This window comes from Pinus tabuliformis, chromosome 8 (genome assembly GCF_031772625.1).
Source record: "Pinus tabuliformis cultivar Carrire ecotype Pingquan chromosome 8, CPIR1, whole genome shotgun sequence".
NCBI lineage: Eukaryota > Viridiplantae > Streptophyta > Pinopsida > Pinales > Pinaceae > Pinus > Pinus tabuliformis.
This window is the reverse complement of record NC_142294.1, coordinates 1121266742-1121284846: the sequence shown is the minus strand read 5'-3', so window position 1 is coordinate 1121284846 and position 18105 is coordinate 1121266742. Positions and strand designations below refer to the sequence as shown.

Sequence of the window (18105 nt, the reverse complement as noted above, 5' to 3'; positions counted from 1 at the left end):
TTCTACATAAACGAATTTACGGTTCGGATCTTCTTGCAATGAGTAGACCAAAGAATCCAATATGTTCCTCACACAGGTAGGTTGCGCCGGCTGCAGATATGATTCACAGTCTATGGTAAATACATTTCATTCAGATGCATTACAACAAACCGATTAATGTAGAATAAGGCTTGATATTTGAATAGAGGAATTAATAAGACCTGAAGACTGTCATTGGAGCCTACGTAGTACTGATCAACGGTCTTAACCCACCCCACGCCGTCGTGAGTATGGGGGACCAAATACACATTAAGCTTGCCTTCCACAGGCCCAACTGTTGTATTGTAGTGAATATACACACCATTAATCCTATGTTGGGATAACAATACTGAGCTTACCAGTAACAAAACCAGTGCCCTTAATGCAATAATCATTCTGCAGTGCACCAGTATATTGCAGAAGCTTGTAGTTGCTTGCAACAATGGATATGATCACAAATTTATATTGGGATTGACTGTAGCAAACTTGCAGTTGCCCTACAAGCAAAAGGAAGAGGGCATTTAACTCAAATTTAGAAGATAGGTTAATCTTTAGACACAGAGACATCCGACGTGAGTAAAAATTTAAGCAACCTATGTTTCCATAGATTTATTTAAAAGAAAGAAAAAATAATTTCAAAAGACAATAGCAGAAGAAGAATTTAAGGTTTGACGACAGTGAATCAAACCGGAGGGATTCCATTCATTTCCAGCAACCCCCAGAGTTTAGACGGACTCAGTAGCAAAAAAATACGGAGTTCGTGGAAGGGTCAACGCCCTTAATCATCAAAATATACAGAAGTAACCCCAGAGGGAAAATCCACACAACAACTTAGGAACTTCGTCAAACCCTACCAAACAACGACGGATTTCTGGAAAGAACAGCGCCGAGGATATATCCGTCATTCTGTCGCTGTTGGGAGAAGATAATAATACTGATAATGATAACAATTCGAGGCAGCATATATGTGCAAGGAAAGCCGAGCACCTGCTCCCCCAATTCTTATCCACGGTCGCTCCCGTCACCGCAAGCTTCTTCCTTGTCCTTCAAGGATACCGATGAAGAAAACAACAGCACCAAATCTCATTTTCTCTTTCAAAAGCGCGGTATTTATGAAGATCCCTGGCCTCCGTTAAAAGGATCACGCGGATGAATCAAACCCTGACTTCGACTATTGACTGCATAACCAGAAATTAAAAATATTAAGTAATAAATATAAAACCGCGTCAAAGACCGCTGGAAGTCGGAGGATAAAGCCCTAGCTGCGCAGAATACGAACAAATTAGCGGATGTTAGTTCCTCAACGCTGCCCCCCTCTGGCCTTTCCATGATACCAAGTGCCTGTTCCTCGTCCAAGTATTAAACAAAAATCACTCCAGTCCAGGCATTTCACCTACTATGTCATATTGTGAGAATTAAAAGAAGGAACCCCATCGTTGCTAACTCTACACTGCCTTCTCAGTAATTTGTAACGTTTTATTCACGGATTACAGGGAGCTGTAACAAATTTGCGGATATTTCTGCCTGCGAAATAAAAGAAGGAACCCCATCGCTGTTAACTCTACACTGCCTTCTCAGTGATTTGTAACGTTTTATTCACGGATTACAGGGAGCTGTAACAAATTTGCGGATATTTCTGCCTGCTTCATGTAGTGGGTGAAGATTCGGTTTGCCGGAAGTTCTCAATCACTGAGAATAAACAGAAATTGCCTCAACATTAACAATTTGCCTGTTGTATGCCCGCCAGATGTCGACGCCAGGTGTCATCCTCAGAATGAAAGGGACGACGAAAGTCTCTTTCAAAGGGAAGGCCTATCGGCCTAATAAATATGGCAGAAATTTTGGGAAATCTGTGTTACAGCTATCAAACTTTAGAATCGTATGTATCCAATATCAAATTTTAGAATCATATGTATCCAATAAGTTTTAAATGGTGTTAAATCTATTTCCACCATAAAAACCAATTCAAACACTCTTATAATCAGATTTTTTGAAAAAAACAATCACCACATTCCAACTAAAAATAATTTTCAAGAATTTATGGTCTCGGTAAACAACTATCATCAAAACTATATTTTCCAATTTCCTATCAATGTTTTTGGCAAAATGGAATTTAAAATTCATAAAAATGGCAAAATGGAATTTAAAATTCATAAAAATTGTTAAAATTGTAAATACATTGAAATTGTTAATATAGATGCACTAAAAATGACAAAATGGAATTTAAAATTCATAAAAATTGTTAAAATTGTAAACGCATTGAAATTGTTAATATAGATGTACTAAATTTTGTTTGATGACACTTATTTTTTCAACTTAGTCTAAACATGCCATTTTTTTTCCTTTTTTTCCATTGCATTTTTCAATTTCCAAACAATTTTTCTCATACTCTAATTTAAAATTTAGAAAAAAGGTTGAAATTGTTGAGTTATTGAAATGGTATATTTTGGATAAATCAAAATTAAAAAAATCAAGATACATAATTTATCTATGTATTCAAAATTATTAATTGGAGTTATTTCTGGTAGTTGAGCAACATGGTTGTTACTTCTCTCATCGAAGTTCATTTTTTTGTCAAGGATATGATAATGAGAAATATTATTATAATGGCTATTTATCTATAAATATTGTTATAATGGTTGCATACCTATAAATATTATTATATTAACTCTCATTCAACTTTAATTTTGCAAGAAACAATATTTTTTCTTAAAATAATTTATATATTTAAAAATATTAATAATAATAAATTACGTTAAAATTTAATGTGATAGTTTTTTTTTTGCCATCACCATTTATTTTATAAAACTTTATAATTTTATTTTTTTTTGACAGTAAATGGAAACAACACAACGCTTTCAGATTAATCTCTCTTACCCTTTCCATTTATAAATTTTATATTATTTGAATTTATCTCTGTAATAAAAAAAATCCCCTACACCATTTTCTTTTTCATAGTTACAATTTATTTTGTGAAACTTTATTGCTTTTCCTTTTGTCGTTCAAAATTACTAATTGGAGTTATTTCTGGTAGTTTAGTAGCATGGTTGTTACTTCTCTCATCCAAGTTCATTTTTTTTTTTTTGTCCATTTTGATTGAATGGAAACAATGCCACATCTTTAAGTTTATGCTATTTTACTTTTTCATTTAGGTATGTTATTAGAATTTATTAATATGATAAAAAAATTGAATGAGAAAAATAGAATAAACCATAATTATATTTTATTTACTTTTTAGATGAATTGATAAAAGCATTTGATTTTATATATTTAAATAAGTCTAAATATATATATTTTTTAATTTTCTTATAAAAAATAAAATTAAATATGGAAATTGAATACATAGACATCTGAATCTAAATCTAGATCTCGTGTATAATATGATATGTGTTGTGGGCATGCGGGATCTCCTCCCCCTTCTAGCGCGGGTAATAGTAACACTGCAGCATCATCATTTCTATATTAGCATTCCTTTTGTTTGAAGTGATTGCCCAATTTCAGAATATAAGTTCTTCCCTTTGAAAGGAGTGTTCTAGTTTTTGCTTATTTGAGTACTAGAGTTGTAGTCATTTTTTAAGATCTTTAATCTTTATAAAAAAATATGAGATATCTCTTCAGTTTAACAAGCTCATAGATATGTGGTTTTGAAATTGAATTGTTGTGGGATGCACCAAGTATTTTCACATTGGGTTTTTCAATTTCAATAAATATAAAAGAATGTTTTGAGTTCATTTGTTTGGGTTGTGATTTCCATCCTCTGTCTCTTATTTTTTAACTATACTAGCCTAGATCCATCTTAACTCCATTTTAACTCAGGGGAGAGGGATCAAATCTCTTGTGTCACAAACATCTTTTAGAGTGAAAAGAGATTTGATCCCTCCATGAGCTTGGTAGATTCGAAGTTAAGATGGATCTAGGCTCGTATATATGTAGTTGACATTGAAATATTTTTTTTTATAATTCACACTATCCATATTAAAATGTTAAAACATGCATCCTCGTATTTCTTTCCTATATGCATACATTTAATTATTTTTATTATTATTAATTTCTAAAATATTAGATATCGAATCCATATTATGCATACATTGAATTAGAAAGCAGTTATTAGTGGGACAATAATTCTCTCAATCTTTCTCTCTCTATATATGTTTCATGTTAAAATATTTTACTCAAACTGTGTATTGAAGTATTTTATTTATAACCTACGTTAAACTTTTCTTTGTTATTGATATTGTTATAATCTTATATATTGACATTGAAAAGCACACTAAAGCCATTAGTCCCAAGCTCATGATGCAAATCAGCTACGATGGCAAAGGACTAGGCAAGGAAGGCCAAGGGATTTCAATCCCCATTGTAGCCTAACAAAATCCCAAGCATGAAACCTTAGGATTTAGTGGACAAGAAGAAAGCAAAAGTTCATCTCAATCCACTTTTTTGAAGGAAAGAGGAATCATAAAATACTTCATTCCTATGTAGACAAACACAACTGAGAAAGGAGTGTGCAGTGAGCCACTCAAATATGCTTGTGGAGGTTTGGAAGAGGGAACCATAAAGGTTATTCTACAATCCATGCCTACTCCAACTTTTAGGGGACTAATCAACCAAGTTGGCAAGCATCATCACAAACTAAAAAGGTGTTGCATATTATCTTTGGTTTTCTTCTATTCCAAGAAAAGGGGTCAAAATCTAGCAATTGCTATAACACTAAAAGGCCAAGCAACCAAAGTAGTAATTATTGTCAGCATGGAAAATTTTAGGGGTGAATTTTCGCCCTTAGGTGAAATTAAGGGGTTTTAAATTTTTAGTGGGCGAATATTTTGTATCATAGTACATTTTTACAAATCACCTCAAATAGCCCACCTTATTTTAAGGGAGGGTAAAAAAGGTAAATTTAGCCCTTGAAATTAGGAGTTACAACCTTCCATTCACTCTAATTTTCAAGAATAGGTTTTATTTAAGTGAATCTTAGTATGGTAAATTAATAAAAATATAAATAAATGAGAGGTATGGTAAATAAATAAAGCATTTTTTATATTTACTCCGTTAGTCACCTTATATACATGAAAATAAAGTGGAGGTATGGTAAATAAATAAAACCTCTTTTTATACTTACTCAAAAGGTATGGTAAATAAATATAAATATAAATAAACTAGACGTATGGTAAATAAATAAAACCTCTTTTTTATATTTAGCCCATAACCCTCTTTCCTGATGTTTTATTTAAGTGAATCTTATGGGCCAAATACCATATTTGTAAAAGAGGTATGGTAAATTAATAAAAACATAAATAAACAAGAGGTATGGTAAACAAATAAAACATTTTTTTATATTTACTCCATAAGTCACCTTATATTTAAGAACACTTAAAAAAGAGGTATGGTAAACAAATAAAACATTTTTTTATATTTACTCCATAAGTCACCTTATATTTAAGAAACCTATGGGCAAAATACTATAGGCCAAATACCATGGGCTAGATTATTATTAATACCATGCAAAAAACATTATTAACCCTAATATTAGTATTAATAAAAATAAAAATGGCACATGGTATTGACCCATGGTATTCACGTGGAATGTAGCCTATTTAAATGGGGGAATTAAATGGGCATAGATCCATCTTTACTCTAGATCTACTAAGCCCCGAGTTGGATCAAATATCGTGATATGCAAAATATGCAAACTAGCATAGAGTGAAAAAATATTTGATCCCTCTCGGGCTTGGTGGATCAACAGTAAAAATGGATGTTGTAATTTAATGTATGTTAAACATTTTAACTTGGTTAAAATAAAAAATAAAATAAAAATCAATTATTAATTTTACTAATTTTTATAAATTACTAATAATAATTTTTAAGCTCCAGGTTTATGATAACCCGTGGTATTGACCCATGGTAATACCATGATATTCATGTGAGCATAGACTATTTAAAGGGGAAATTATATCATCTTAGATCCATCTTAATTTTGGGTCTACCAAGTGCTCAGAGGGATAATGTAATGCCCAGGGATAAAATGTAAATATTTTATTTACTGTGGTAAAAATAAACTGAACCTCTTATTATTATTTGTTTAAAATTTAAATATAATTGGTTTTCATGTGTATGTTTCCAAAAAGGAGGTAATCCTCAAGGGAGGAAGTTGTCCTCTTGAGCTGGAAAGACGGTTGCTATGCAAGAAACCCTGACTACCTCCCCTAACTGGAAAAGTTTCCAGAGAAAAAAAGAGGGGAGGGAGGAAAAAATCTGCGCTATAGTGACAGGCAGAGAAAAGAGGCAGATTTCCAAGAAGGAAAAGCAAGGAGGCTAAGTCTGGTGATGAACAGATAGCCCTGCTCGCTGTACAAGCAACTTGCAGAAGACTGCGGTCTAGCAAGAAGCAAGGGGGTAGGTTCTGGTCTCGAAAGACGAACCTCATGGTCGGGTGGATTGAATTGAAGCAGACCCAAGTTTGGGTGACTATCTGAAAGATCCTAACTAGTTAGCAAATCCAGGTATGTACAGAATTCTCTTAGAACCAATTAGCTGGTACATTTCTGTTTTAGAAATACATTTGTATTGCAGGAGGGTTTCTTTTCCCTACAACATCTGTAAAATGATATCATAGTCTGCCTGTAGAAATTAGTAGTTACTGTGGTGCAAATTAGTGGAAAAGTCAAGCCTTGGTTGCCCTTAAAATGAACTAAAAGGTAACTGTGAGAAAAGACAATAGGGATTAAATAAAAAAGAAACGTATTATTATACAGTGGAAATTCAAGTACGAACAACGGAAATCATAGGGCAAAAGGCCGACCCTGGAATGGACTATTAAAAACTTATCTGGTAGACAATTGTTGGACGTATTAGAGACTGCCACCTAAGCTCAAATAGGTCATGAGAACGTAGAAAACTCAAGGAATAGAGCATGGAGGTTCAAGCGTGGACGGCAGGACCATGTACCACAAGAACCCAAGTGAAATAGTTGAAATGGTAGAGGGAGTATTAGAAAGGGTTTACAGTTAACTTTTAAAGAAAAAACATTCAGAACTATTGTCTACCTCACAGTGTGTGGTAAGGGGTTTTAGTTATTAAAAAAATACAGAATTCCTGTCTTTTATTCTACTGTAGATAACCCATAGTGAAATTGAAAGCAAAGTCGATATATATCCATGGAAATAAATAACAGAATAAAGAACTTGTAAATAACCAAACACACGACGAAAGCCATTCATGCCACAGCAACATAAAGCTTATTTTTCTGACATCTGTGTAGTGATATTAAGATTTAGTAAAAGAAAATATAAAGAAAAATGTGGCACTAAACATATGATAGTCCGACCGAATGCTAGGGTTAGTTCCGCAGGAGAATGCCCTCATGCATCGTAGGATTGCCAGACAGCCATCCTGTTTCCATACGGGTGTGGCTTAACCAGAACGCCACCAGAACAATCTAGCAGGTGAAATTAAGCATAAACAAACAATACCATGAGACATCCATAGAACCGATATAATAATTATGCACTGTCGCCATCATTCTAAAACCCTGGAGGGCGATGTTAAACAAAAATGTTATAACATTTAATGCAACGCACAGCAGAGAATAATCCAACCCCATTGAAGGTAGCATATGGAAAGGCCGCGAAGGCTATAACTATAACTTTATAAATGGAAAATTAATAGATGTGCACTGTAACAATAACTTGAAAAACCACAAGAGTCAACCACTAGGGTAAAACCCTGTACTGTGCCCATACAACAAAATTTAATTACAGAGAAATTTCAAATATAGTCGAAGGCGTAACCATATTATAACACTGAGAAACTCAGGCCACGGATTGGCATAGCTACACCGAGAATAGGCTACCCTGAAGCCTGAAGAGTGCAGGGCATGTTGGTGAGGTGTGAGATACTTGCCATTTCTCTGTGTCAACAAGGAGGAGGGGACGTAAGGTCACGGGCCGCGTGGCCTTCTTCCAAAGAATTTACAAGAGAGACCCTCTGCTCACCATTCAAAGAATAACCACTGGCATTCAAAACTGAAAGTAACCCTACCAGAGATCTGTCAATAGGTACATACCTGTGGGTGATTTGGAACCCAAAAGAACTCGACAGAGCGAACAACACCGAGTAGACCTGATGAGCGGTTGCTGGAGGTTGACAGCTTCATCCTCGACCATAGAGCAAACAAAACAAGAGAACCCATTAGTTGGAACGAGTAATAATTCAAACTCAAAAACAAAAAACAAAAAACTGTGAGCAGCAAGCTAAGGAAAACAAAAAGAAAAAAACCATAACAGAAAAAGATTTACAGTATGGGCAACAAGTACCAGTAACTCGAGCTGAATGAATTATGGCGGGTTCCCGGATTCAGTTCGGCAAGATGTAGCCGGTGGCCTCCATGAAGGGCAGAAGAGTCTGGCGAGGCTAGCTGGAGCTGTGGCAGAGCCTTGGGCAAATGATCCTTGAGTTACCTTTCGTCTCCGCATAAACCATGGAAAAGCCCTACGACGCAGCACAACCCTCGGATGTGCTGCAACACATCCAAGCCGTCGATGGGGGTGGTGAATTCGAGGGTGCACATCCCTGGAGTACCGGACCTCATCCCTTCACGTGACTGAGCCAGCGTTATTGAATGCCATTGCCAAGTGTTAGAAGCTGGCAGAGCCAGCGGAGAAACCAGTCATATCCACAACCACCGGAAAGTATTTTCCGATGGCATTAAAGTGAGCACGTTACACTGCACCCTTCAAGTTGAAATACGAAGACCGGAATATTTATTATCAAACATATGTAATCTTATCCATACACGCGCGATTATTGCAAGAACCAACCTTGGGTAAAAATAAAAAAATTACGACTCTGTTGTTGGGTGTATGACAGATAAATAGATTTCATCCCCCGAGGAGTGGTAGATGTGGAGTTAAGATGGATATAGGTTGGTTTTTATGATAATGAAGATATTAAATAGACTTAGGAAATTATATTGTAAAAACATCTTAAGGTGAATGGTTAAAGCTACATTTAGTCACTTCACAAAATTTAGTAAAAAATACCAATATCTCCATTAATATTGGTTTTTAACTTTTTCTGATTTAACAAAAAAAAATTCAAAACAATGAAACCATATCACTCTTTCCGCATCACCCTCGCAGAAGATTTCCCACCATTTTTCAAGCATTCTCAATATGATATCTTCATGAAAAAGTTTAGGTACTGATGTTGGATTAGTTGTTTGAAAAATAAGCTAGTTTGTACAACCTTTCATCTTTTGTGCTATTCTTAGTTTGTCCTAATGATCTGTAGGGGTTGGAGCCACTGCACCATATTTTCCTAAAAGGTGGAGATTGTTCACCAAAAAGGAAATTAATCTATATGTTACAACGCTGTTAAAAAATGCAAGACCTATTAGGGTAGTGAATTATGCTAATAAGCAATTTAGATTGGGAGAGAAGTAATTAAATTTTATTATTTAATTGAAGATTTCCAATTAAAATAATAATAAATCTACATTTATATATTCATATATTGATTGGAAGGATTCTCACAATGGTCGCTTCTTTCAATTAGATCCCCTTCAAGCCTTTGGGATACCTAATACTTTCTTATATAATATAGTTGGGGCTTGCTACTTGTTGGCATGTTGGGGTAAAAAAACTTGATGTGTGTGTGTGTTTTTTTGTTGTTGTTGTTGTTGTTTTTTTTTTTTTTTTTAGTTGAAGTCTATGGAATAAGAAATAAATTTGATAACTTGGAAAAAGTGGTAGCTTGACAAAAGTTGTAGAGAAAAGATTAATCTCTCCTACCTTGACAAAACTCGTTGTCAATATCAACACCTACAAGAACTTTGTTGTGGAATATTATCAAAACTAATAGAAGGATATGAAAGAGTGTATTGTAAGAACCTTGACAAACACGGCCACTGAAACTTGGAACATGTTTGTAGGAAGAGAAAATTATGTTTCTTTTTTCCAAACATGTATGTTAGTATATTACAGTTTAATGAATATGTTTTCTTATTATCATATATGGTTTCATACTTTAACAAAACATTCGCCAAGACTTCACAATGTTTTATTATTCAGTAAAAGATTTGCCAAGATCTTACAAGATTTTATAATTTAGTGAAATATTCTCCATCACTGTACAAGATAATATAATTTGGTGAGAGATTCGCCAAAAAAATTATATATACATATTATATTATTGATAAAATCACCTCCCATTTTTCCTATGTATCATGGGGATTAGCCCATTTATTATACATATAAATTTAGGGTGGTTCTTAAAATTTCCCCTGATTGTCAGTACTAGAGATTAACTAAACAATGGAAGGCCAAATGTTGGAGGCTTCACCTGGAAATCTCTCCCAAGAATTGAATGGCAAAAATAAAGCTTAGGCATCAAGGTTAAGTGGAATGATGAGTTGTTGACACTTGCGACCTAAGGAAGAACCATTATCCATTGACCTATTGCAATAATGAATGTCATCTATGTCAATGAAATGGAAAACAAGCTTATGTCAAAGGTAATCCCATTTCAGCACTTATCTTCCATCTTGCAATAGAGAAACCCTTTCTTGGAGATTTGTTAAAGAATACTTGAAGACGAAGAAGAAGACAATTGAAGGGAATTGAAGCTTTTGAGAACCAAAATATTGCAAATGGAGAGGTGTTATTTGGATTAGATGCTTTCCATACCATAAATTAATAAATAAGTAAAACCTAACTCTTCCTAAAATTTGTGAGCATTTAATTGTGTTTTTTAGCAAAGTTGAGAAAATTTTCAAATTTATGTTTGAAGTTGAAACAAATAGTTGTGATAGTTCACCTTCCAAGGAAGCACATTAGAAAATTAAGGTTGTGATGGAGAAGAGAATTGAATGGAACATTGAGGAGGAACAAACTAAGTGTAATAACCAAGATAACACCTCAAAGAAGTGGTTTACTTCATGATCAGAAGGGAAACATTGAGATTGTTCCATAATGAGTGAAGATTGTTTTGAACTATGGCCATCTGCAAGTTTTCCATCAATGATTAGCAATAGACTAAATCTGTCAAAAAAAACCTTTGTTGTCTAATAATGTTAATGATTGTGTATACATGATGTAGAGTTGGTGTTAATAGGTTCGTGCTATCTATGTAAACCACTAAAACTATAACAAAGCTACATTGTAATCCTAGCTCTTTTCACTAATTTAAAAGATTGGTTGATTGTATTCTCACTTGATTGTCTACCCACATTTTACAATCAATCTTGCAATTGCTTTTGCTGGGTGTTTATTATTTTATAGTGGGTTTGTATGAGTACACAACATTTCATCAATTCCAATATCATAAATTACAACATTGTTGTGTTCATCAATTCTTCACTATTTGATCACTAGAGTATAGCTACAACTCTACCACATATCTTTGATTAAGTATGTGAAGAACTTATACCCTAAGAATAAATTTGGAGAATCTTTCTTGAATAAAGATATGCCCAATGAAAATAGTTTACAAATACAACAATTATAAAATAAATCCATTATTTTTTTGTATGCTTATTTATAATTAGTAACATAAAATATTATTTATTTCCACAAAAAACTAATAAAGTAGACATGCCATAAACCTAACCTATAAATCACAATTTTATTTTCCATTCAAATTTCATTTCCATTTTTAAAAATTGTTTAACTTGTTATAGAATTATTAATACAATTCTTTGTATTTACCTCAAATTTAAACTTATATTTTTTTGAAATTCTTTGTTGTTCAAATAACAAACTCTATACTTGGGCCTGTAGTATGCCCTAAAACTGCTTCTGCTTCACTAAGAACTTTGTCCCTTTCGAGAGATTTAACTTAACTTTTATCTTCTTCTTGACCTTCATTCTCTGGGTCTTAGGTTGTTAACTTGTTTCCTTACATCCAAATCTCAAGAACATAATTGAAGTTATGTTCTTTTGTTGTATCTCTATGTTTTGTTTAAATATGTATTTCATTTCGTCCCTTCATAAATCCAGATCATTCACTTTTAACCATAAATAAAATATTTAGATGTCCAAATTAAGTAACATAATTTTATATCAACTTTAAATAGAGATAGATAAAGTGATTGAAAGTAACAACAATCCTATATTTTAACTTTTGAGTGTGAGGAAGATGTGTAATTATTTTACTTTTTAAAACTATGTCAATGTAGGCAATAAATAATATTTGAGTATAGAGGTTAACTAATATATTTTAATATCAACTTCATATATATCTATATTCTTCCATGCATAGCATGGAATATATATATATATATATATATATATAGAGAGAGAGAGAGAGAGAGAGAGAGAGTCCACCATAACCCCCAATCTAAGTGCCGAGAGAGATCAAATCTTTTGAGATGCAAACCTTTTTTCAAGTCTTTCACTCTAAAAGAGGTTTGCACCACAAGATATTTGATCCCTCTCAACGCTTAATAGATCTGGGGTTAAGATGGATCTATGTTGGTCATATGTAATTTGATTTATGACTCCTAGTTGCATGTATAGTGTCTACTTGTTATGAAGTCTATGGATAATAACTTGCAGTGGCATTGTTGAATACATCGATTTGATGGGAAAATGTCTTGATGATACTAATGATAATTAGACACCTTTTAAAGATGTTGCCTTTGATGATAAAGCCTTTGTAGTCCCCTGACTGCAATACCTCTATTGGGAGAACAAGCCCAATGGCCTTCACCCTTAAAGTAGTATGCATGTTGAAGAGGGTATATGCCCTTAATTGGCCTCTCATGAGTGGATATAGATGGGAGCCATAGGAAATCTTGCACAAGGGTGTGTTGGCTCACCTCATCTTATTGATAAGTTCATGAATGAAAATCTAAAATTCGTAAAGAAGAGTAAGTAACCTTTAGTCTTCGCAGAACATTTGAAAGTGAGATTAGTAATATTCACTTATGGACATATGATCCCTAATAATTTGAATTGGAGGTTAAGTTGAGCACTTATTCCTTATCAATTTGATTGTTGGGGTCAAGGATCCTTGATGAATCTCAGAACTATTGAATATAGTTGTATCAAAGAGAAAGGATGTGGAGGAAGACCTTAGGCCCTTCCTCATTCTTTGTTGTTCCTTACTTGCTTGGAAACATGGTACCAAGGGGGAGTGTTCCTCTTCCTTCTTGCTCATTTGGATCCCTAAGCCTCTTGGGAGTATTATATTATCCATCAAACTCACCAAAACTTCAGGCAATCTTCCTAATCCTCACTCTTTAGCCAAGCATTGGTTTAGGTTGAAAGGAAATGGTATTACATTGTGCTTGGCTTAAAAAGTGAGAGTTTTGGCCTCCACATCACTCAGTGTTTAGACTTTGTCATACTCAAATCTTGTAGGATTCTATTCCACTTTGAAGTCAAGAAGTACAAATTTTAGGCATAGCCAATTGGATGTCCTATGTGTTTATACAATAAGGTTTATCTTGCTTGAATGATGCATTCTTGGTCATATTTGAGATTGATTAGGTGGATCATTGTGATCTTGAACATGGCATTGCAAACTTCCTTTTGGATTCAAAGTGGAGTGCATTTCCAGGTTGCATGTTCAAGCTTAATGAATTGCCATTTCCAACTCTCAAACCTAAGTCGAGTATATATGAAACCAACATTGTATTCTTGATTGAATTGGCTATGAACAAGAGTGGCTTAATAACCATCGTGAGTATGGGTGCACCCTCACTCAAGGTATGCATATATAAGTTGTACATACTAATGTAAAAGTAGCTTACCTCGTTGAAATAATGGTTGATGGCACTAAGAATTCTTTTCATGTAAAAAGTCTGTGTGTGTACCCCACCAATGTATTATTAGTGTTAGTGAGGAATGGGGAGATATGGATTGACAAGATAAACAAAATTAAAGGCATCTGGCTTGATTTCCTTTTTAACCCATTAATCTAAATTTTGTGAACAACCTTTGAATGAGGTGTTACTTATCTTTATTGTAAGGTTAAAGGAGTAGAAGTGGAGAATTCATTATGCAGAGTTTGGTGATAACCTTGGCCAAGGTGGGGGCTCTTTACACTTATGCAAACATGCAAACTTTGGCTTTAAAAGCTTTACAAAACTAAAATATCAACATTGTCTATGAGGCTATGTGTTCATGCTATTACGACTACTTTGCAATTGGCTATAGAGCCTGGGTTAATTCTTTGTGCCTAGAGAACAAACTTCAATTTTTGACCTTTCAGTGAATTGAGAGTAAGGGTTAGGGCCAATGCCTTAGTGTTGTGAATTTAGATTTGAGCGTGAGAAGGGTTAAAGTCCACACCTTAGCACTAGGAAATTCATATTGAAGAACGATATGGGAAAGACAAGTGCCGTATCACTAGAGAATTCAAATCTGAGAGCGGAAGGGTTGAGACTTGACCAAAGCTACAATGCCACGTGGGGCCATGCCAATGTCGTATGGACATTACGACATTATAAATTTAGAAAGCCATAATTTGTGCTCATTGTCACTGCAAAGCAAACGCACGTGAAAGTAAGATGAAAATGTTTGAGAACTTCATAAGGCATCTATAAGTAGGGTTTGTTATATTATTAATCTTTGTTATCTGTTTAGAAGCTTCTATTACAATTTAAGTTTTTGGAATTTTTCACCAATCATATATAAAGTCTTAAGGAATATATATATATATATATATATATATATATATATATATATATATAAGACAAAAATATTATTGGAAGGTTATATGTGGTGGTTAGAAGTGTTGCTTTTGAGTTTTGATACTTCAAAGTATTTTTTACAACTTAAAGTCCAAGTTTCTGTATTTCATGTTCAAATTTTCTTAATGTTACTAATATACTTATTTTGAGGTGAAGAGTATACATTAGGCATCATATTAATAGCATATTTGCATGTGTTTTAGAACATGCTTGAATTTTTGTTTTTGTTTTTGTTTTTTTTTTTTAATTCACTTTTACAATTTAAGTTTTTGGATTTTTCACAAATCATATATAAAGTCTTATATATATATAAAATTAATATTTTTATTTCTATTCATAAAACAAAGACAAAGAGAAGGTTATATGTGGTGGTTAAAAGTGTTGCTTTTGAATTTTGATACTTCAAAGTATTTTTTACAATTTAAAGTCCAAAGTTTCTGTATTTCATATTCAAATTTTCTTAATGTTGCTAATATACTTATTTTGAGGTGAAGAGTATACATTAGGCATCATATTAATAGCATATGTGCACGTCTTTTAGAACATGCTTGAATTTTCGTTTTTGTTTTAATTCATTTTTTAGAGTAAGATTGACAAGTTCAAAATACCTATTTCTAACTTGGTTGCTTTAAATTTAAGTTGAGAAATGACAAACCTATAGCCTCAATTATATCCAAACTTCCATTGTTTTTAAATGACTCTCAATATATTTATTTTTCCTATTTTATTTTTATAAATTATATGAATTCGTTGTCACTAAAACTAATCACATATTTTAGAATGTATATTTTTCAAGTTCAAATTCATGTTAGGGAAAATGTTTTTGAAAAATTATATAGGGAGAAACTGCAATCACACCGTTTTTCTAGAAATACCGTTTTATTTTTATAAATTATATGAATCCGTTGCCATTAAAACGATGCACATATCTTAGAATGCATGTTTTTGTAGTTCAATTTCATGTTGGAGAAAAAGTTTTTGAAAAATTATATTGGGAGAAACTGCAATCACCGTTACTCTAGAAATTCCGTTTTTCTAGAAATTTTATCTCCAGCCATGAACACATATAAAGTTGAATATATATATATAGTCTTGCATATATCACAATCTTAAAACACATACATATTTTATTTTTACTGTAATTTTTTATTAGCTTACTTATTTTTAAATATAGTTATGTGTTGCATAATTCAAAGCAAGATTTACAATCTAAAACAAAAATTGTTTAATTATGTTAAAACTCCACACCTGCACTAATAAACGGCCAATTAATTCAAATGTATACAACATATTTATTAACAAACATATTTATCAAGTGTTGTAGGGCAATTTAGTCCAAGTTAGAAATTATGCTTTGGGAATAATTGTATAAAAATTATAACTTATATTGGTTAATGCTAAATTAATATAGTCAATACGAAAATCAAATTGCTTTGGCCGGAACTAATAAATTGAGATGTGAAGTGGATAAATTAATTGCTTGCTCAAACATGAGGACTTGCATAAATTTTGGTGGGTAGTAAGCGCGAGTAAGTCTACATATACAATTTTACTCCTACATAAGTGCTAAGGAAAACATAAATAATGGTGGGAAATAATTCTTATATTTATTTACATCTTATTCTTATCCATTTTTTGTGTAAAGACTTGTTTTAATTATGGTGGGAATTAAGTACTGATAAATATGTTATTTATCTTAATATGAACTATTTTCAAAGATTTATTTTTAGATGGTGTTCCTGCAAAGTTTAAGAATATAAAAAATCACCACACAAATATTTAAAAATCATGCATGGATATTGCAACCATATCCATAAATTATAGCATAAAATATGTGAGACAATTATCCACATGGCATTATATTGTGAAAAGGCTACAATAAGACTTCAAGTTATGGTCCAATCAAATATTTGAAAATATTTTTTTTAATAATGTTGAAAAAATATTCATTTTTTAAAATTAAACATTAAAAGTTGCATTGTTCAATGCTAAATTGATAGTGATTTACACACACTCATAAGAATATATACATTATATTTTATATGGAAATTAAACTACCACTATTTAAAAATTCAATTTTTTCATAATCATACAAAAATCTAAAATCTAAAAACAAAAACTGTATATTTAAAAAAGTAATTTATTTCCATACTTTTCATAGACTTTTTATATCATATTCAAATTCATTATAAAAATACACAAAATCATCCCTCTCATTATAATAAACTTTAAAAAAAACCTACTCTAATAATCTATTTTTTTTTATAAATAACCATAAATAACAATGAAATATTTTATATTTTATATTTATTTAATTATGATGATGATGATGGTGGTTAATGTCACCAAACTTTGGTCTATCGGACCTAAAGAAACGAATTACTTAGTTTGATTTAAGATTTTATTCCTATGCTCAAAAAGCTTGGAGAGAAGCCTCCCGAGCTCACTATAATTTTGACAACGTAAAAGGCTAGGAAGGTCAGTATTGCAACAAAGATTTTGAAACTGAGACCTAATGTAGTTGTACGCAGGGCACTCTAAGAGGAAGTGATTTTCATCCTCGATGTTCGTATTCTCACAGAAATGGCAGAACCTTTCCATCTATGGTGTTTTAGGAACTGCCCAACGACTTGTTTCACTATGGAGCTCATGAGAGTTCGTTCTAATCTTGGCTATATTAATTTTCTTCTTTGATCTAGTTAAAACAGAGAGATACTTTTGATCTTCTAGGGTGGGGTTGATGACCTTCTTATAATATCTTAATTTTTTTTTAGCTGCTAAATCTTTCTCACACCATATTTTTCTTTGAACTTAGAAGTAACAATATTTTTAATGTTATTAATGTTTTTCAATGCAACATTCTCGTTGATCTCCCAACGGTTTAACCAGGCCCTGGTGTCTTTATACCAACCTCGTTTGAGCCTTAGGTGGTTTTGGCTAGAATTTAAAGCTAGCTTAGGAAGTCTATGGTCTCCTATGTTATTGAGTTTGTGCTTGTACAACAGAAGCCTAGTCATAGCTAGGCTCTCGATAGGGGAAAGACCCACTTCTATAAGGAGAATAGGATAGGGTGTGTTGCTTTTAATTTTGAGGTTATACATTATAAAACGTTTCTGGATTTGCTCAATCTTTCTCCAAGATTCTCTAGAGATGCTACAACCCCAAACCTCACATCCATATAAGATAACCGGAGTGATTAAAGTTTCAAAGAGGAACTTCTTTCTATCCCACATTACGAGGTTTTTCGTTTTACAATTATTTTCAAGACCAAAATAAGCTTTCCATCCCCCATTAATGCTTTTCTCAATGCTATAGTTCCAGTTGAGCTTGTAATGAATATCAATTCCTAGGTACTTGTAGGAAGACACTTCCTCCAAGTTACTATTGTCATACAT

The 18105-nt window shown here is 32.7% G+C and overlaps 1 long non-coding RNA gene across 1 annotated transcript; it reads right to left on the bottom strand.

Moving 5' to 3' along the window:
- Positions 1-1077: 1077 nt before the first annotated feature.
- Positions 1078-1656, bottom strand: LOC149239275 (uncharacterized). The gene is made up of 2 exons (XR_016245441.1): positions 1298-1656; positions 1078-1196 (listed from the first exon to the last, which is right to left on the bottom strand). It is a non-coding gene; the product is annotated as an uncharacterized LOC149239275 (long non-coding RNA).
- Positions 1657-18105: the final 16449 nt, after the last annotated feature.